We start from the raw sequence: 16493 nt of genomic DNA on the forward strand, positions 1-16493 counted from the left end.
CCAACCCTCCGGAACTCTCCGCTGGGCCACCGGTCCTCCTGGATGGTGGGGAGGCCTGGGCGCTGTGAGGGGCCACTTGTTGTCCTCGCGCGGCCCCTCCCCGCGCTCCGCGACCCGTTTCCCGCCTGCTGATGGTAGGGCATCGGGTTCCTGGGTATTGGTCTTGGGGAGGGTGTGTACGAGTAGTGTGGTTGCTCCGGGGGCCAGTATGGGCAGTTGGCTTGTATGTGGCCCATCTGGCCACACCTGAAGCACCGGATGGTGTTCATCGTCAACATCGCCTCCCCAATCCCCTTACTTACTGCAAGGGCGACAGTGGTCTCGGTGGAGGCGGCTTTCGTGCAGGCCTCCACCATCTGTGCGATGGTGGGTTCGGGGTCCTGAGGTAAAGTCCTTAATATCTTCTTTGTCTCGGCTGTCGCGTTGGTCATGGCCATCTTTCTCAGGAGCTCTTCCCTCGCTGCAGGATGGTCTATTTGCCGGTCGATGGCCTCCCTCAGCCGGTCCACGAATTTTATGAAAGATTCCTCTGGGCCCTGGGTAATAGCTGAAAAGTTCTGGAGCGGGGTTTTCCCATCGGGGATTTTTAACAGTGCCGCTCGGCCGGCCTCCTTGATGTCATCTAGGACCTCCGTGGGTAACAGTATTTGGTCCTCTGGCTGGCTGAACTCCCCCTCCCCTGCCAGGGCTTCTATGGCTTCCTCTCCCTCTCCAATTGCCTCTGCTAAATTGTGTTTTTTCAGAAGAGGCTTGAGGAGCTTTCTCCATTGAATGTCCCACAATAAAAGCTCGGTGGGAGTGAGCAGGGACTTGGCAATATATTTAACGTCATGCTGGACCAATGTATGGCCCGAGAAAGTGAGGTCTAATACATTCTTAAAGAAAGGAGAGTCTCGACCATAGTCTTTGGCAGCCTTCCTCAGTTCTTTAATCTCCACATATGGGAGTTGCTCCCAGTGTGGCCGCTGCCCCCTGGTCCTCACCACAGGTGCTGCGAACGGCCCCAGATCTTTTGCGAATTCCAAATCCCCATCCTTAATTGCCTCTGCCCTGATCCGGGCCCACCCACCTCCCGGCCTAGGTGTGGGCCGGGGGCTGTCGCTGTCCTCATCCTCATCGGAGGACGAGGCAGGACGAGCAAGGGCTCGGACCTTCCCCTTGGCCGGTGGGCTTCGGTGGCATGAAGCCCGGCAGGCCAAGATGGCCTGCTTCCGGCCAGGCCGACTTCCGGTTCCGGTGGCGTGGGAACCAGAAGAGGCCTGAGGGGAGGCGTGGCCAGGCTCACCCACCGGGGCGTGGCCTTCCGGCAGGGGGTTCCCTCCCACCGGGGCGTGGCCTTCCTGCAGGCCGGTCCCTCCCACCGGGGGCCCACCCAGGGGTGTGGCCATGGGGGCTGGAGGGGCGGGTCCCGACGACGTAACAATCGACGCGGTGGTAGGGGCGGGACCCGACGCAGGGGCGGCACTCGACGGAGGTGGAGCCTGAGGGGGACTGGCAGGGGCCCGAAGGGAGTGAGGAGGTGGAGAGGAGGCGCCATTTTGTCCCTCGGTGGCGGGCTGCTCGGCCATGTGGCCGGCGCCATTTTGTGAGGTGTGGTCACAGAGATCAGGAATCGAATAACATGGTTTTAAACTGGGTACAGGGGTTTGAGGGCTTTGGGGAGAGGAAAGAGTCGCACTGGGATGGCCAGTCCCAGGACGAGGAGAGGACAGAGTGGGGCGGGGAGCAGCAGGGAGACGGTAGCAGCCCTGTGCCTGGTTATGGCAGGGTCTGCTGCCCGACCCACCCTTAGGGGAAACCGAGTTAGGAGTGGGGGGGGCGGGATGAAGGTTAGGAGAACCGGGGACCCAACTCTCACCCTTTTGTTTAAATAAAGTGTAAATAGAATGAAAAAGTGGAAAAAAATGCCCCACAGAAAAATTCCCCTTTACTTGTAATGCGCATAACAGTTTCCCAATATTTCCCCAGAAAATAAGAGAAGAAAAATCATCCCTGGAGGTGTCAGGGAAGTTATCGAAAATAAGATTAACAAAAGCCTTAAGGTCCCTCTTTTTAAAAGAAATGTTCCCCGAAACAAGGGAGGATTTAACGTGGAGGTAAAAATCCCGCCGGGCAGGAGACAGGCGATTGCCCATTCTCACTGCAGAAAAAAGGAAATCCCCAAAGAGACAAAGAGAGAAACAAAAAGGAAAAGAGACAGGGTCGGGTGCCAGACAGGGCACCAGGAACTCACCACAAAGAAGACCGCTGTCAAAACGAAAAGCCTCTGAGGGGGAGAGGAAGCGCTGCAGATCTCGTCCCGTTCGGAGTCTGCTCCCAAAGTCGAAGTCGAACCAGTACGAGGTGTCTGCAGCCCGCGAGGTAGGCGATCTTCTTCAACGAAGAGCAGCCGCTCGTGGAACTGGCGGCGAACGGCGCTTTTCGTCCTCGGGCAGCCGGATCACAGAGCCGATGGAGCCGAGGAGACGCTCTGCGGCTGACTCCTGAGAGGGGCCAGTCTGTTCGGGCGCCAGTTGAGGGCTTCTGGGTCTCTGACCACTCTGCTTGTCAGAGAGCCGAGTCCTCGAAAGCCGGATAGCGTAATGAAATCTTCCTCTATGAAGGCGGGACGACTCACAGGCGGCTTTAATTCCAGGAGGGTTTATTGAGGAACAGCAATTCAGGGAGCGAAGGGAAAACAACCTCTCCGGGAGGGAGCTCGCTCTGAGAGCGCCGAACAGGGGGCGGAATCGGGATTATAACTGGGACAAGAGAGGGAGGGTCCAGGCATGAAGCGTTCAGTGAAGGAAGGCTTCGGGGGCAGAGTCAGGGTCGAGTGGCAGGGTTATAACCAATGAGGGTAAGGGGAAAGAGCGGCTTCAGGGAAGGAACCAATGGGGGTATGAAGAACAAAGAATTTTCTAGCACCAAGGGATGACAGACATACTGATTGATAACAGGGGAGGCGGGGAACTACACACCTGTCACCTCCCAGGGTAATTCGGGGGGACAGTTTCCCAAGTCCCCTCCCACAATAGACTTATCTTTTTCTGTTGGTATAAAACTAGTAGCCTTCTAAAAGTTAAATATTTCTATGTTTCTGACTGTTCTTAAATGTCCATAGTAGACATTTTAGCATCAAGAGACTGCTCTCTTGATAATCAATGTATTTTTTTTTTAATAACTCAGAAAAAGTCTTACTTTTGTGTGTGCAGATGCTTATGTATGCTGTCTCAAACTAAAAAGAGAAAAGATAGGCCAGAACATGCAGAGGCTCAGTATGTTTTCCATTTCCTTTGTCAGCTGGAGAAATAAAAGTGTACATTTGTACAATAATATTAGTAGAAAGTTGGCAAATCTTTCTTCCCAGATGTGTTTTCTTCAGTGAGTGTTATGTTCCAGGTTTATTGAAGGATGCATTTGTAAACTTTAGAAATCAGAAACTGTCCAAGACCATGCAGATTTTCTGAATAATGTATGTCTCATTTGCTATAGAGGAGAGAAAATTCCAAGGAAAGTAAGTGAAGCAAATTAATTTGTACTTTCTTGGAGGAAATTTTGTCTTTCACCTGAATTTTTTTCAAATAAGACAAGAGCACTTCCCAATAAAGGTGGGGTGGCATGCTTATTTTACAGTACAAGAATCTCACTTCTGATTCTCTTTCTCACATTTTTAGGCATTATATGATGTCTCTAATGGAACAATGTCTTGCCTCAGGCTTGCAGTTTTTTTCTTTGAATATGTCAGATTGGAGGAGAACATTATTTTTAATCAACTTTCAGATTTGACTTAATAAACATTTAAGCCTTGAGTACAGTCATATTTATCTGTCTCAATAGGCAATCATCTTTAGTTTGTTACGTTTCTGATTGTAGCATGCTGGAATTCCAAGGACAGTCTTTTCGTATCACCCTATGCAAGCCCCAGCAAGAGTCTGAGCACCTCATGAGCCAAAAAAAGGGAATATAAGACAAAGGAAAAAAGAAAGTTTTATTCACGTTTGGTAGGTTAGAAAACTGAAGCAAAATCTACCAAAACTATTCATGATCATACAGCAGTAAATGATTGATCAGGCTACTCGTTCCTGAGTTTTCTCACCTCAAAATTTTGTTTCAGTTGACATAGAAGTCTAAATTTTTTTCTATACAGTTTTAATTTTTACTGTATTTTTGAAATTTAAAGAACCAGTCTGAGGAAAACAAAACATTTTTTAATGTTCTCCTAGTACAAGGACTGTTGTATTTGAGTCTCTTTCCTTTTGCTCCTAAGACAAGCACAGGCTTCTATGCTCTCCTTATATGCAGACAACTACAGTCAGCACCATATACTAAATAAAGTCTTCAGCTTCTTCAAGTTCAAAGTTCAAAGCTGTTTCCTTTCCTTCAAGTCACAAATTGTTTTCAGCCTAGAGTCAATTTATGGGAAATCAAAAACTGTTTTTTAACCTCACTGAACACACCAAGACCCAATTACGCTTTATGAGGATGAGATGTATGTCAGTGTGTAATTTAAAATATGCTGTGAGACTTCCTGTGAGCTCAGAAATTATCTTCTATGTCATGGCTTAAAAAAAGTGTTTGCTTCCTTTATCTTGGAATGTTTCTTTCTATGTAATGAACATTATCAGACTTCAAGCAGTCTGAAGGAAAGAAGAGCTTTTGCCTCTATATATCCAAGGGAAACTATCTGCTATCACTCATGATGTTTGAGAGGAATATAAGCGCATACCAGTTTTTGCTTTCAGTACCATTCTCTGAAGAAAATTTATGATGCTGCTATGGTGAACCTAAAGCTGTTCCTCTGCTTTCTATTTTGTTGTGTTTCTGCTTGATACAATTATATTCCACTTTCTTGTGTATTTGCCTTTTAGTAAGTCTGATTTTCAGTTCATGCTAGATATTTAGATTCTTTTGGTACTGTAAATTAAAATGTCACTGCAGACAGAAGTCTTAGATTGAACTGAGAGTAAGCAAATCTTGAATTTTAAGAACAGAGTATTTGCATACAGAGTTTGTGCATTTGAGAAAATGTAACTTTCTATATTTAAGCTTCACTAAATTTGACCAAATCTTGTTTTGGGAAGCTCTTCAATTTTCTGATAATACCAGTATTGAATGTTTTTACTTTTATCAGATTTTGTTATTAAGGACCTAAGGTATATAAAAATTGATGGTGGTTATCTATACATGTGTGAGTGAAATTCTATTTAAAATAGTAAAATATGATTTCTCTCTTTTCCATCTTATTAAGTGAAGATTTTTTTTTAATAAATTGAGATCAGTAGCTGAGTTGTACTGCTTGTATAAGAACATTTTCCATTTACAATGAGCTGGAAACAAAATCACTAGAAATCACTTAGGGTATTGTGCATTGAAAGGTTAATTGGTAAGACACAGCTATGATCTATTTCAGCCAGAGATTTAGATAACTAATTTAGTATGGCTTCCTTGTAAATTTGATGCAAAACTTTAGTAAGTGAAGAGTCACTTTTTCCAATGGAATTCAAATGTGATCTCTAAAGGCTGTTTTTTAGTTTATATATATAAGTACTAGTGAAAATGACCTTAGGACTGTTATAGTAAATCTTTACCAGTCATCATTACAGACATCTGAATATGCTGCCTATGCCCACATTATGCTTCCAGTTTTTCACTTCCAGGGCATGTTTGCATAGACCATGAGGAGTTGTTTTTGATAATATAGACTTCAGTGGTTAATCACTTTTTAACCAAAGTGTTTAAGTCAAAATTGGATATTTCATTCAGGTCTTGAAATCATATTAAATTATGAACAAAGCATAATACAAATATATTTAAATCTATAGGTGACATTTTAAATTCAATGTTGAGAATTATAATGTAAACAGTAAAATACTACTAAGCCCTAAAAATTTAAGAAGACTTTTGCTTAGAAGAGGAAAACATTATAACAGTCATGTTTATTTTCTATTTTCATAGAGTAGTAGAATCATTAGGAGCATCAAATGCACATCTGAGTATCATATCTACACACATCTCTTAAATATCTCCAGGGATGGTGACTCAACAATTTATTTGCCTTTGCTCCCTTTACCCTTCACTTCCTTTCTCCTTTGCACACCTCTGAATATAAATTTGAATTTGTGTATGGGAACTGTGGAGTTGTGGTTTTATATGTTTTATTACATCTTTATTCTGTCATGGTTTGTTGCAGTGTACCCCCATACTGTATTGGTTTCTCCCTGAGTTTTCCTGCCTTCCCTCATGTGTCAGTCTCCCTAGAAAATACCAAATCAGTCCCCTGTCCCTTCCCAAGTGCCTTGTCTGTCACTCGGTGCCCCTTCCCCTACCTCTAGAAACTTCCATCCAGGGCACCGAGTGATTGGATGAGGTCCTGGGACCCCTACCCTGTCTCCCCCTCACTGGATCCCCCAGATGTCAATCCCCACAAGAGTCACTCCTGTCTGTTCCCCACTGGCTGATCGGCCCCCCTCCCTCCCCCTATGTAACCTGTTGCCAGCACCCCCGAGTTGCATTTGTTGGCTGGCCCCCTCCGGTGTGCTGTTGGATCCACAGGACCTCAATAAACATCGGATTTTTACCCCCAACAAGTGTCTCTCCTCATTTCCTTGTCGTTGGAAAAAGCAGCGACCTCAGGACCCACAAAGCACTCTCCGAAGCCCAGCCGGTACAGCGGAGGGTGCTTCCACTCGCCCCGCAGGAGAGCTAGCCGGGGCTGAGGACAGGGGTCTGGGGCGGGGACGCGGCAGGGAACAAAACAGAAAAATCAATGCTTCTCCTCTTTCCACAGTGGTGGCAGAGACAGAATTCAGTCTAGAATCTGCTTTCCTTCAACTGAATAACTGAATTGCTCTTTAGTCAAGTAAGATTTTCTGATGCTATACTGGTTCCAAATCATACAGTAATACAATATAAAGGAAAGAAATTATATCAAAAATGGAAAAAAGCAAGGCTACATTCTTGACAAGAAAAGATTTGGGTTCTAAAATTTTAGCTGAAAAGAACACCCTAGTAGTGTAGCACTTATCTAATTTCTATGAATCAATATATATGTAAGGCTGTAGAGACTTAACACATTAAAAATAATATTTTTAATACTTTCAGGATCTAATTTCTGCTCAAAATGTTTTTATTTTATTGGTCCACTTGACTTTCAAATATCTTTTCTCTTGAACTGCTCTATATATGATTTTCAACAACCTCTTATAATCACATATCCACTTCAGTGATATAGCTGCATTTATATCCACCAACATTTTTTCCCTGATCTCAAATAGTTAAACTTAATTGGTGTAGTGGTAGAGTTAATTTCTATATTTTATGACTATTTCTATGGATTTTTAGAGAAGCAGACATATGAGAAAAAATTTTTAAGAAGTGCCTTTTCAGAATACCAAGATTAGATATGGTAAAACAAGAGTACTTCTTTACTACATTTTTCTTAGTGATGAGAAATCTGCTAAATGTTTAATAATTCATTAGTAGTTCTAAGTAAAAATTCTGAATGCTTCATTCCTTTTCAGTAAAGAAATAAAATTAATGCCAGTTTTCCATTTTAGAGGCTTCCATGCCCAGACAGATGTTAATGCCTTATTAATATCAAATAATAGACAAGAGGTATTTTCCCTATTAAATGCATGTCCTTAATTATAAAATCTAAATAATATTTAATAAATAGAAAGTAAGTTTCTATTTATAACAGAAATATGGTATTATTTATATACAATATTTATATTTATTTCTAAATTCCATTTAATACAATTTTATAAAATAAGAGAGAAATTTTAAAAATGCATCATAGGTTATTTAATTTGCAGGCAAGAGAAGAACTTCCATCAGGAAAGATAAGTATAAAGTAAGCCTATGTTTTATAGTTACCAATGCTCTATAGAGCTGGCATTGTAAGAAATTATTGTAAATGTATTCTTAGACCAAAAGAGGTGATTAGTTCATTGCATTCATCACTGGTGGAATCTCATCTTGAGTAATGTGTGCAGCTCTGGGCCCCCAAATATAGGAAAGTTTTGAAGGGCCTTGGATGCATTCAGAAGAGTGCAAAAAAGTTGGTGAAAGGGATGGAAGAAAGGAACTGCTGAGGACTTTGGACTTGTACAGTTTCGAGAAAAGAAGGCTGAGTGGCTCTTTTCAGCTTCTGAGGTGGGAAATAAAAGAAGGAAGTGCTTATCTCTTGTGCCTGGGACTCATGGGAATGGTTTCCAGGGTAGAATTTTTTGGACAGTGGGAAATATTTCTTTACTTACGTGGTGGTGAACCACAGGAACAGGCTTCCTAGAAAAGTGGTTGATACCTCAAGACTGTCAGTGTTGAAGAGATGTTTGGGCAATGCCCTTGTTAATATGCTTTAGTATTTGGCCATCTATGAAGTGGTCAGGTAGTTGGACTTGATAATTGCTGGTCCCCTCCAACTGAAATACTCTATTGTGTTTTTTGTTTGGTTTTTTTTTTTTTTAAATCTAAATCTGTGTTCATTAGTTCTTTTATTGTCAAACAAATTGCTGAAATAGTCAAATTTAATATCTGGCAAGTTTTTATCCCAAGTATATTTAGATGTTTCTTATAGTAAGGCACTGTCATTATAGTGGGAATTTAACTGAAAATACCAGTTGAAAAGTGGCAAGCCAAGTTCAGAACTCATTACTGTTCTAGATCTCAGGTATCTAGCACCTCATTGTGCATTTGAGTGTAAAACAGTGTTCATTAGATTGTCTGAAAATACATATCTAGAATGCAATTTGAAATATTAAGTTCTTCTAACAATTCTTAGCTCTAAGGGGAAACAAATGGAAAGAATCAGTTGCACCTCCCTGAACTTTGGAAAATGAAGGATTTAAAGTTGCCTCACACTCATCTGTGTCTAATTAAACTCTGCATTTAATGAAAAGCAACTTATAAAGGAAAATAAGAGAAGGAAAAATTATGCTGATAACACTAAAAATATCAGTATGTACAACCTTGATCGTCATTTTCACAGGGTATTCCCCATGAAGTAATGCTCTCTTTAGCATTAATGAAAGAATTAAACTGTTCAGCTAGAAATCTATCTATTTAACAGATGTAAAGAAAAAATAATGTCAGAAACTAAGAAAAAAACCGTAGATTTAGTCAACCATTATATATTTCGCATCACTTCAGCTTAAAATCCTTTACAGGTCTGTGAGGGCACTGTTTGAACATAGGCAATAGTTCAGTAGTAGTCCTGTAAATGCATTTAGACTGATAAAGTTTGCCAACTATCTCTACCTGTCATTGTCTTGGTTAACACGTTATTGATCAAGAGGTTTTTGAAAGGATTTTCATTCTTTTTTATTATTTCACATTCTCTTTAATGACATGAGACTGTTTTGATTTTAAGATATTTGCCTTTTTTTGGTTAGTTTTTTTTTTGTTATAGAGACATCTAAATTATGTCAATGCCACCACTCAAATGTAGTTCTTCTGTGGTGGTGCTTAAGTTCTCTTTCCTTTGCCAGGTGCCAAGTATTTGGCAACAAAATTATTCAGCTTCTTGCCTCGGGAAAGTGAACTTTGTTGTGGTTTTAGCTGTACCTTGAATTGTTTGAGAACAAGTAATTGATTATTTATTTTAGATCACAGGTAAGTAATAACTAAAGACTTTAGTGTTTGTCTCTGTTGTCTCCAAGTTTGCCTTTTTCTGTAAGTAAAGATATCAAATTTCCTTTTTTTTGTAGGTAAAGATATGTCAAGATATTTATGAATTTTGATCTCTAGTAGCACCAAGAGAAAACAGGTTTTAAAGATGTCTTTTTTGGTTTTTGTAAGCTTGGGGATATCCTTTTCATCTGTGTACTGCAACACAAACAAATAGTAGCTAATAATCCACATTTACAATGGTTAAACAAACTGAGCTTTAATGAAAGGGTAGATGACACTACTAGCTAGTGACAGTAGTCAGAACTCACAAAATCAAGATAATATCAAAATAGTTATCTGTACTCCCATAGTCTGATTAACATTTTTACTTTCTGGCTGTTTTGTTATTTGGAGGGGTTTTTTGCTTTATAGTCATAAATTCATTATTCATTTAATCAGTCTCTTTTTACTCATAGTATTTTTTCTAACTTGGAAACCATAAGTTGACATTTCAATTGATACAAGACATTGGAGAACTTGTAAAAGAAAGAATTTTCATTTTTCTTTTTACTGAAACCTGTAAATGATGATTTCCAAGAACACAGTCAGTACCACAATGACTCTTGAAATTATGTAAGTACTTCATAACACAACATAACTGACTCTGTTCTGTACGTTTGTTAATTTTTTGTTTTTTTTAAATAATTTTACTTGTATTTGGCAGAAATTTCCCTTAGGAGACCTCGGGTTCTAGATGTCACTAGAATTCAAGTTTTCTGAATGTTAGAGTATAAATTGATTGGTGATTCTTTATTTTAGCCTTGCACACAATTGTGCACTACAGCAATAAAATGACTAGAGAAAGGAAACTGAAAGGTTTTGTAAGGGCAAAATCTTTCTGACAATAAATATGTGTCTTCAAATGCCAAGAGGGATTAGATTAAATCCATGGGTTTCTTTCAATCTAATATCATTAAGAATAATTACTTTATATTTTTTCATTAAATGTTTGGCTAGTACAGATGCATGTAGTACTGAAGTCATATCTCTGAAAGCACATTAGAGTCGAAAACATCAGCTTTCAAAGTTTTGACCAAATGCAGTTTTGTGATTTTACACTGGCCAAACACCAGGCATCCATGAAAGACACTCTCTCACCCTCCCTGCCACAGCTGGACAGATGAGAGAAAAAAATTTCATGAAGGGTTCATGAGTTGAGATAAGTACTGGGAGAAAACACTTCAAGGGCAAAACAGGCTCAACTTGAAGATATAAAGTGAATTTATTATTAACAGAAACAGAGAAGGATAATGAGAAGTAAAATAAGCTCTTAAAAACCACATTTTTTCTCCAAACCCTTCCGCCTTCCCACTGACAGAGCACGGGGGTTTTGGTCAGTTCATCACCCAAGGTTTTCCTTTACCACCCATTGAGAGGAGTCCTTCCCCGGTGAGACTGTGGGGAATCTCCCATGGGAAGTAGCTCTTCTTCTCCCACATGGCTCCAATCTCATGAGCAGCAGTCCTGCCAAAACTGCTGCACCATGAGTCCTTCCCACAGGCACAGAGTCCTCCCAAAACTGCCCTGGTGTGGGTCTGTCTTCCATTGGGTGCAGTCCTCCAAGGACAGGCTGCTCCAGCCTGGAAACAGGGACCCCCTCTCTCTACTGTGTTTCCCACTGCATGACAGCTCCTCCAAGCATCTGCTGCTCCAGCATGGGCACCTCCCCACAGGCTACGGGTGGATCTCTGCATCCTCCATGGATCCCACAGGCTGCAGGGGCACAGCTGCTTCACCCTGGTCCTCACAATGGGCTGCAGGGGAATCTTGGTTCTGGCACCTCCCCCTCCTTCTCCACTGACCTTGGTGTCTCCATGTGGTTTCCCTCACATGTTCTCATCTCCTCCTCCTCTCTGACTAGTAGAAGAAAAATTGTGTGCACTTTGTTTTGATTTTCCTCTTAAATAAGTAATCACAGAGGCATTACCAAGCTCAAGTCTCAGCAAACACCATAAAAAAATAAGTCCGATGAAAATATTCCAACTACTGTAACAATACAGAGATAGAAGGATTTCTAGACAACTAGAAACTACTTTTAAATGTGTGCTCTTGTTCCATGAAAAAAGTCTTTTGAATCCTTTTAGTGTTTAAAAAATGAAAAGAAAGATGTAAGTATGAAAAGATCCACTTTGTTGACAATTTTCACCTAAATATTGATTAAAAGCAATATTCAAGCAATATATCTTCCTTCAAGCAAGAATTATTTTTACCACTGTCACTCCATTATCTTGTTTTCAATGTTTCATGAAAATGTTCTAGCACTCAGATGAAAATAGGCTTTGGCTGAAGAGACATCAGTTAATCTTGAAATTTGCAAGACTTGAAAATTGTTATCAAAGGAGAAATAAGAAAAATTGTATGAGACTCCATTCATTATATTACCATTGAGAAAGTAATAAAAAATCCTCAAGTCATGGCTACTCTGACATAAAAATAGTTATAATCAAGATTTTCTTTAATGATAGCAGTGTGATTATTTTAATTTTACAAACTATAAGTATATAGTTCCCTAGCCCTTAGAGAATCTTGAATGATAGCATAATATATACTATTTCTGGGATATTATTATGAATACTGGATGCCTTGTTTTACCTTCTGTATTCTGCATTGGCTTTCATGTATTCAAATTGTGTGTGATTATATATTTTGTTCTTGAGAAACATTGAAGTAAAAGACTTTGAAGCAGATTGACAGAAATCAGAAATTAGTTTCCTGACTTCTTTCTGCCTAACTACATCACTGGTTTGTGGGTACAAATGAAACCCTGATTAACCCTTTTTAGTTGTTTTTAATTTCTGTCTTGGCTTTGTTTATCTTTTATTACTTTCTTCATTAGTTTCTTCCACATATACCACAATCAATTTCCAGAGTTGAGTTCACTTAAATTCACATTCCCTTCAGATTCATTTAGATTCATATTCATTTTAGATTCACTGAGTTCACTTAAATATACACATTCCCTTCTAGCAAGCTGGCTTCTGTGTTGGCTTTATTTAACATAAATTTTTTGTGTTGGTACAGATAAATCAAAAAATTTGACGAAAGGAGTAACTCTCAGGATTATTAAGATGAGTATTTTAAAGTGAAACTGAGAGGTTCAATACAAATTAAGCTAAAAATGCAATTTTTTTTTAAATTAATGTCTGTTGTTTTCTTTTAAGTTAGTGATAAAGCTGTCACAGAATCACAGACTGGTTTCTTCTTAATGAAAAAATTATTTGTGTAATGGTATTGATGTTTATTCGTAGGACTTTGATAGCCCATGGTATCTAATTCTAACTTAAATATATCAAAAAAGCCTTAGAATTGGTAATTATTTTCCTGAGAAAACTTAAAACATTCTAACAATAAAAATTACTTCAGTAGTTTGATTTCTATTGATAGTGTCTGCTGCTTCTTCACTGCTTATATACTCCATGTGCATTTCTAAAATTGTGTAATGAATATTAAGGACCTATGCATCCTGACTTTTACATGGTTATTGAAATAAAGTAAAAACATAACAACCTTACTTGTGATTTGGGTTTTTTATAATTCTCAGTAAATCAAAAATTATAATGGTGTGCAGGAGTGGGAAGTATGACAGTTAAATAGCTGCTCTTGCTATGTTTTGCATAGAATCTTAGAATGTTAAAGGGTTGGAAGAGACCTTAAAGATCATCAAGTCCAAACAACTCCCACTACACCAGGCTGCTCAAGGCCTTGTCTAAACTGACTTTGAACATTGCCAGTGTTGGGACATCCACAACCTCCCTGAGCAACCTGTTCCAGTGTCTCACCAATCTCACAGTAAATAATTTCTTCCTAATATCGAACCTAAATTTCACATCTTTCAGTTTGTACCTATTACCCCTAATCCCATCACTACAGTTCCTGACAAAGAGTCCCTCTCAAGCTTCACTGTAGGGAAAGATACTGGAAAGTTGCTGTTAGGTTTCCACATAATTTTCTGCTCTGCATGCTGAACAGCACCACCTTTCTCATCCTGGCTTCATAGTGAAAGTTCTCCAGTCCTCTTGTCAACTTGATGGCCCTACTCTGGACTGGATCCAACAGTTGCATGAACTTCATAATTTCGGGACACCAGAACTGTACACAGTTCTAGAGGTGGGGTCTCACAAGAGCAGAGGAGGCAGTGAGAATCACCTGCTTCAGTCTATTTCTCCCTTTGATGCAGTCCAAGGTTCCATTGGCCTTCTGGGCTGTAAACAGAAATCTGACTGCCATGTTTTTTTTAGAAATTATGGATAATGGCTTAGCAGCTTTGTCTGCCAGCTCTCTCAGGACCTGCAAATTAATCTCATTAGGTCCCATGGACATGCGAATATTAACGTTCCTTGGTTTTGTACCTGGTCTTCTTCTACAGTGGGCTCAGTGTTTTCATTCTCCCAGTCTGTACATTTTCCATTCTTGACATGGGTGGAGTGGCAGGAGCACTTGCAGTTGAAGATACATAAAGAATATATCTTTATGATATTGTTCTTTTGAATCTAAATGAGTACATTTTTTTAGACTATTGAATGTTTGTGGTAAATGATGTAAAAACATTTTATTTTAGGAATTTGTGAAATTATAGTTACATACACATCTGTTGAAAATCTGCTAAGGATTGCCTAATAGGAATATTTTTATATAGTGGCCCATTTATGAGCTTCCTTGCTGATTGCATTTTAAAAGAATGTCTCCCTGCACAGATAACATTCAGTTTTCTAATTTGCTTTTAAAATAGTAATCCGTTTTGGAGATTTATTTGCTTAAGATAATGAGGTAGGATTACAATAGAATTAACTGCAATGCTATTAAGTGTTGTTTTTTTTTTTTCCTTGGTCTAGCCTTATGCTTTCAGTTTGAAAGTAAGCTGAGATTTATTTTTCCTAGGCTACAAAACAAATTCAAGACAAGAAGACAAAAAGGCAGCTGAGATAGTAATTCTCCTGAAGAATTAAGACTCCGGTGTCATTGAGGTATGTTTGTTTTGGAAATGTTAATTATTTATTAATCTTGACAATATATTTGAGAGTAATTATGAGTGCTTTTGAACATTAGTGACTATTTCACATCTTCAGATGTAGTTCCTTTGAAAGCAAACTCCAGAATACATATACATATATATATATGGGATTTTTTAATAAGTATGCTAAATTAGTTGTCAATGTGCTTCTGTTTTATCTGACACTATCTTTCTGTCTAGAAAATTAGGTATACCCACCTGCAAAGTTAAAAATCTAGAAGTGTTCTATGTTCTTTCTGACTTAACAATTGCTGCTTTCTTTATGTACCATAGGTACTGAGAAAAATTTCAAAATAAGAATATTCAGGAAAAAGCTGTAAAAAATTTTATATGCAATAGGTATTACTATATTTTAAATAGCAACTATAAACATTTCTATCACCAAGATGTTAAAGAGAATATATAGGAATAAATTATTAACTCCATAAGGGACACAACAGAAAGTCACCAATAGGTAGCAGATTAATGGAAGATAAACTAAAGAAATTCATCACTACCTTTTCACATGTTTAAAAATAGCCTATTTAACACTGTTTTTCAGTTGAAAAATATTTGAACTCAGTACATTGGATTCCACTTTTGTAAATGTACCAGCAAAACTTGCAGGAAACTAAGGAAATGGAGCTGATGCTAATTTCATTTTAGATCTAGTTATCACTTAGCATGTTCAGGAGCTTAAACAGTCTTCATACATTCAAAAAGTACTGGGGCCTGGAAAGCATTATTTATTTTTATTACATTTGGGAAATATTCGTTTGTAGTTTATTTTTCTTGGAATGCCTTCCATCCCTAGTTTTCTCTTTCATTCAATATATTGAGTTTCAAAGGATTTTTTTTTTTGCCCTAGAGGAGGTATTTTCTCACAACAGTAAAACCACAATTCCTCTATATTTTATTTTTTCAGTACTCATCTGAAGCTTCTTCTTTTTGCAGGAAGTATATTTCACCAGCATAGGCTCTTGTCTCTTCTACATTCCCACTAGATCTGAGTAATTTTGTTCACATTCGACCTGATAGAAGGAGCATGTAGAAGTTTGGCTAGTCAGCAAAATATCTCATGGTTGTTAAATTCTGTGAGCCTATAGTGTGATGCAGAGATTTTGTCCAAAAATAATTTCCTACTAAACAAACAAACAAAAAAAAAACCCAAAACACAAACACAAATTCAGTTTCCTCCTCTCTAAAAGACAATTATTTATTTCAGCTCTCTTTAAAGCCACATACCTGCTCAAGACTGTTGACCTCTAGGATTCTTTTCATTTTCTTTGCTTTAGATGTTTAGGTGTTCAATAACAGATTTGAAGTCTTTAGAACTGAGAAGCTGAGTTTTGTATGCTATCTTTAAATAATATCATTCACAGTGAATAGATTCAGATTTTTTGCCTCTAGCATTTGTAACCACAAGTACCTCTCCTTTGTTGTCAGTCTTTTTCCCTGGAGAAACAATATTTGAAGTATTGTAATATACAGCACGAAGGAAATCAGCAAGTATTCACATAGTTTACCCTACTATTCTTTTATTTCTCAGCATACCTAAATTTTGTATTGGAGAAAGGAATTTAAAAGGAATTGTTGAAAATTTGATAAGACTCTACACACATGCCAGTGACATCTGGGAAAAGTGTTTTTTAATAAATGAAAAATCTCCTTGGCCTTTTCCTGACTCCCATTGAGATATATACTTGTTCCTCAGGGCACAATTTATCTTGCAGATTGTATTTGATTTGTAGTCTAAGGATAGAAGCTCCTCCTATCTGTGATAAATATATGTAGCTTTCAGAAGCAGGGTAAGGAAATATTTTTATATTCAGTAATGCGGGAAAATGTGTAA

At 38.9% G+C, this 16493-nt stretch overlaps 1 protein-coding gene across 2 annotated transcripts in view; it reads left to right on the plus strand.

Annotated features, from left to right (window-relative positions):
* Positions 1-16493, plus strand: part of CDH18 (cadherin 18) — a 526665-nt gene that overhangs the window by 206092 nt on the left and 304080 nt on the right. For both annotated transcript variants that reach the window (XM_021526413.3, XM_031503961.2), the window contains exon 2: positions 14530-14615. The gene's annotated coding sequence lies outside the window, so the exon portion shown is untranslated. The remainder of the gene's footprint in view (positions 1-14529; positions 14616-16493) is intronic.

The sequence above is a fragment of the Lonchura striata genome, chromosome 1 (assembly GCF_046129695.1).
Source record: "Lonchura striata isolate bLonStr1 chromosome 1, bLonStr1.mat, whole genome shotgun sequence".
Taxonomy (NCBI): Eukaryota; Metazoa; Chordata; class Aves; order Passeriformes; family Estrildidae; genus Lonchura; species Lonchura striata.